Source organism: Saccoglossus kowalevskii, chromosome 17, assembly GCF_978046115.1.
Source record: "Saccoglossus kowalevskii chromosome 17, keSacKowa6.1, whole genome shotgun sequence".
NCBI lineage: Eukaryota > Metazoa > Hemichordata > Enteropneusta > Harrimaniidae > Saccoglossus > Saccoglossus kowalevskii.
This window is the reverse complement of record NC_140657.1, coordinates 15332399-15338398: the sequence shown is the minus strand read 5'-3', so window position 1 is coordinate 15338398 and position 6000 is coordinate 15332399.

Here is a 6000-nt window from a genome sequence, read left to right as displayed (position 1 = left end):
GCTATAAACCAAATTTCAGATCAATGTATTCAGTGGTAAAAAAAATCAAGTTGCAGCCAAATTTCATATTGCTTTGGTTAGTATATTATATCAATCTGCAACGACAACATCAGATTGCAGAGAATACTAGAAGTGTGCAAAATCGATCGCTTTCAAGTTTTTTTTTTTTTAAATTCAAGATGGAAGCCAAAATGTGATAATCTTAAATAATTTTTTTTTCCAAGATGAATGTGGTTATGTTTCCAAACAATTATGCTCATTCTTGGTAGATTAGTTCCTGTTATGGCACAATAAGTCATGTGACATGTTACAGTTTGTATCGATGATATTGCTAGCACTTTTTTTCAAATATGCAACAAAATGTTTAGATTGACAGGCAGTTGAATCTTGTTGCTATGGATACTTTTCTGGTTACCAGAGACGCAGCTATTTTCCAACAAAATAAAAATATTTAATTCCAAGTAAATGTGAGCATAAACGTTTACAAGAAGAATCAACTATGAAATGGAAAACAGATTTTAAGTTTAAGATTTCAAGTAGCCTCACGTAAGAGTCAAACCCACAATCGCCATGACCTACCCAATTAACATGATCAGTGTTAATTTGCTTCGAATACAATATAGTGGTCTGCGTGGTCTAGATGATGTGTGCATGTCCGTCTTGTATACTGAAAAGGGTGGCTTTGTATCTGTTGTTCTGTCTTCCCTTTATTTCAATAACTAAAGTTATTAAATACATCTCCCCACATTTTGAAATGACAAGTGTTTTTAGTATCAACGCACCTTAAGATAAGGATAGAATATACACAAATATTCTTTGCTGTTACTCCATGGACGTTTTCTAGGAGTTTATGTTTTTCAAAATACAAGGTCTTTAACAAAAAATAACGTATACTTATTGTCGTCGGATTAACACCAAATTTTCACAGCTTTAAGGTGACAATGAGAGGAACTTGAATGTGTCCAGACAAACTATTTCATCGATTATTTACCAACGAGTTGTGATTTCAGTTTGGGGTAATGTGACTAAAACAGTAATTGAAATTCAGCACACTATTTTTTTAAAACGCGTTGCTTGAATAAAACTGACCAGACACATTCAATTTACCAGACTATTGAACAACTAGGAAAAGTGAAAAAAATACTTCTTATCGCCAGCATGAATGCGTAATTATTTTTTTACATACGGGCATGCAAAATACACTTGTGAAAAGCTTGAAGTCTGGCGATTCTAAAAATATATACTTTCCCGGGTCTATTTGTAGTCATTTAGTCACAATTAGAAGATGAAAACAAGTATGCAAATAATAGTCCCGCTACCTTAATATATTGTGTTGTATTGTTAGACTATGTTAATCAAACAAGACTGTTCTACTATAGAATATTCTGATTTTGTCAATTAAAGAACTAATGTTAATTTTTATTATTCGGTCATACTCAATCCTTTTAATTTCATATATGTTATTTAGATATTTAGATGATGTTCGTAATTTTAAAAAATGCTGAAGAAAAGCATTTTTGAATTTTTCCCGAATTGTCATTAAAATTCTAAAAATGTAGGAGCATCCAAATATTTATTTAGTCATATTCTACATATCAGGCCAATTGGTTTGATATATCATATGTTGATTGCTGGAAATTTTTAGTGTTTCAAATCATTCTTTAAAATTAATTTTTATAACGTAAATTAAGATTTTGGTCAAATATTCAAATTAGGTGCAGAGCATCGATATCCCTAAATGATGACTGTTTTTTTTATTGCTGTACATATACTTACTGTCACATGCTCTTTGTCATCTAACTTTGGAAGTCTTTATTTTAGAGAGGAATGTACAGATCTCTTTGAGTTTGTACTAATAAAAGCAATGTGCAGTTTGGATGAGAAACGACTTGCCCAAATCATATATCCACTTCGGGATAGAACTTTTCTTTTGCATGATGAAGGCAGAGAAATGGCGTTAAATATCCCAAATTTGAGGTACTCAATGGTAATAATCACCAAGTTAAAAAGCGAAAGAGATGATAATAACAAAACATTAAATGTGACGTGGTTGATTATGGCGAAATAGATCTAGAAGTGAATACGGAATAAAATCGTAGTTAAGAAAGGAAGGGCCATGTGACTAAAGAAAATAACCGTACTTTTCCATGTGGCAATTACACACCAGCACAAACCAGCAGGGATGTGATTTGTCCATCAAAAGGTAGCAAACAATAACATGACGAACACGAGGTTACAATGCAGTGAAGAAAATTATCATTACCAGGGATTTTGATACTATAACAACTAATTCACAAATAAGCAAAATTATGAATCAATCTTTAATTCAGAAATTGATTTAGGTACGTCTTGTACAGCATGATATTAACCTCAACAATGAGAAACTAGTGAAGCAGCTTTATCAAAGGATTCCACTTGCATTATACGAAAAGGTAAATGTCAGATTAACAAGGTAAATGTCAGATTAACAAGGTAAATGTCAGATTAACAAGGTAAATGTCAGATTAACAATTCGAATAGTTTATGATCATTTACTTTGGCTTTGGTTAGAAAGTTCAGAGAACAACCTCAATCTGCAAAGAATATAAAGTTTAAAAACTCAATGTTTTTGAAAACACATATAGAAAGAATTCAAGAGAAGTTAAGAAGTAACAACATGCCAACTCGTTAGTGACGTTTTTTGGACACATTGTTTATCGAAGCAAGTCAAAGCAGATCCCAACGCGAACGGAAGCACTGGCAAATTGGTTGATACGAAAGAACTAATGCCAACACAATATTTTGGGGTTTGCATAATATTACCGACGATTTGTCAAACAATACTCAGCTATAGCAATACCACTACATCAACTCACAACGATATTAAAACATTAGCCCATAGCCCATTAAGTATTAGCCATTCCGCCATAATTAGAGAATCCATGAAAACAAACACTTCTAGCGATGACACTGGCAGACTGGAAGTTAGCTAAAGAAACAGATATAGGGTTATGTACCTTATGGCAAATATCTAACAAAATACATCATGGTTTGGAAACACCAATGATAGACAGTGTTTGCATAAATAGTATCAGTTTTGTTACTGTGATGGAACAGACCAACATGTGTCGCATACCATCTATCATCTGAAAACAACTAAATTCGAGAAAACAGCACGTACTCAACTTGCTCAAGTAGGATTAGTCTTGGTACACTGCTCAAAAATGTCTGAATGACAAGCGCAGAGTGTGAGATACAATTTGAAAGTAATAGGGCAAAATGATCTCTAACTAAGTATACAGAAAGTTTGAGAACATGCGAGAAAATAGTGAGATCATTGATAGCGGAGAGGGACACTCATTGTGCAAAAATTCCAGAATTGCCAGTTTATGTTATCGCTTAACTGAAACAATCCGAATTATACATTGGTATTTGTTGAAACTTTTACTTGAAGTAAGTTGTCAATAGCTCAAAAACAGTGACTATTTACAAAAGCTTAAAAACAACAAACAAGAAAATAGATCTAAGACCAGAAGTGATCGGGATATGAACTGTCAACAAATAAGGTTAATAATTAAACTAGTTCTACACATATGTCGATATATGATACAACATTGCTCAACTTTATGAATGAATAATCAAAATTATGTCACCATAAGACATCAAATTGACATTAGTGATCCGCAAGTGTTAAACAAGCTGAACAAGTGCTGAATGATTTGATGATCGCCCTCAACGTAAGTTATTTGGGATGTCATTCGTCATATGAGACAGCGCCCTCTGACATACATCTAATGTGTCACGCAAACTAGTTCAGCTATGTCGTTCGATCTTGAGTAAATCAGTATTAACGCCCTCCAGTGTCAAATAAATGTTATGTTTGATTCACATGGTATTATAAATATATTGAAACGACAATTATGCTCGTCATTTTTGAACCCGAAAAAAAATTCTGTCACAAATGACACAAATCCGATTTCGATCCCACCCGAATATCGTCTGAAAGTTGGCGGACGCGCGTCTTGTAACGTCAAATCGCTTTCATCCTTGTATTGATAATATTAGCTGTATAGTGGTAATTACACACTACTGTGATTACATAGAGGGCAGTCTACAATTATCTTTCTTCGCCGGATGAACATCACATGGCCTGTATTCTATCCGTATGGCAGAAACCGACATAGTTCACTGAATTGTTAGTATTATACTACACTAACTGATATTATAAGAGGCTACCTAAAAGTCACGATGTGTATTTAGTTAAGGAATTCAAGTTCGGCCAGAAAAGACAGCGATGACATTCAATACACGTGCGGTTTATCACGTGCCTGACATACTTATACAGGCAAGATACAAAATGCGCAGTTTGAGGTCACGTACTTCCGAAGTATTTGTTCATTGTACGCACTGCCGGAAAATTGTCTGGAGCTTCCGCCTTTGAAAACAGTTCACAAACTACGTACGTAATGTGGTAACAATAGTTTATTTTGGTGTATTTATTATGTAGAATTATTATTCAATTCCCTCCCCAGAAAAAAATTATCAAAGTTAATGGAAAAATATCATAGCGAATGGAGCACATAACACAAACGGGCAAAACTCGCAACACAGTGCGCGTACGTAAGACATTCGCGCATAAATTAGCGCATGAAGTAGCGCAATGATATATTTGTATTCACTGTTATTTCGGCAATAGTTCTAGTGTCAATGCTTCGTCGTTTCACAATTTCAGTCTGTCACGTTACTGATCCCCAAAAATGGCATTTGCGGTGTATTTAATAACAATATGATGTAACGTTTAGGATGCAGAATGACATAATCACTGAGATCATGTTAGCCATACTTGTCCTCACTGAGAACTGATGTACACAAAATTGTATGCACTCACTAACGAAAATACGCACAATCTATTTGCTATAATGTAAACGTTAACATTTTAGAAATAACCGTTCAAACATAGCAATCATAAAACATATTTTGAACAATAATAACTTTAATTCGATACGTATAACGCACTGAAGCAAATTACTGGCTCGCGTAGCACTTATGTTTATTCAATTGGGTTGTATGATGACATACGTTGAAAGGATATTAATTTGACTTTCAGATAATCTGATTCTACTGTCAGATGTCACACGCCAATGTACAAAGGGAGCCGCTAAGTTTAATCCGTACGCACGGCACTGTGACACGCAAATACTGTTAATTCCGCATATACATTGAAACGATTATATGATAAATATAATAAATTTATGAATGCATTTAATGATTGGGACTCTGATCCGATAATATGTTTATCTGTCCGCATGCCATTGATACGTGGTTCATATTCAAAACAGATATTTGAGAGGCCTATTTTTGAAGAGTGGTATTTAATGTCGGTAATAACGCATGTAATAGAATTAAAAAAATGATTGATCAATGTAGACGACGTGTAGATAGCTTTTGTGAAAGAATATACGAAACCAATATCATATAAGTTATAAATGTCTATATAATTTTGAGACTTTCTCCACGAATTCCACATACAAGCTTATGGATAATTATTTTGAAACAATAACATCTATCTCAACATAGTAAGATCGAGTTGCATGTTTTCCAAGCTAACGATAAAGACTGCTGCTTGAGAAATAGTAACATAGAATGTAATTGTTATGCAACACTTTGTTTTAGTAATCCCTCATGCAAATAAAAGGTGTTCAGCTAACTAAAGAGAAAAGAGAAATTTGGGTTTGACCATACTACACATTGATTGGTATTACACATGGTTAAGTACAAAATGGAATTAAGGACACCAGCAGGAATGTTGATAAGTTGGAAAGACAGTGCTGACAAAGTTGTGATAGATACACATTTAACATTGGGTGGCAGAGTGCACTACTTTCTTTTGTTATTGGGAATGCTTGGCTGGTGGTATTCATAGAGAACAAATAGAATATTTCATGCAAGGTTTAATTTTTTTTAAATTCAATAAAAAAAAATCAACTGCAATTATTAAAGCTGTCAAAAACTGAGAATGTC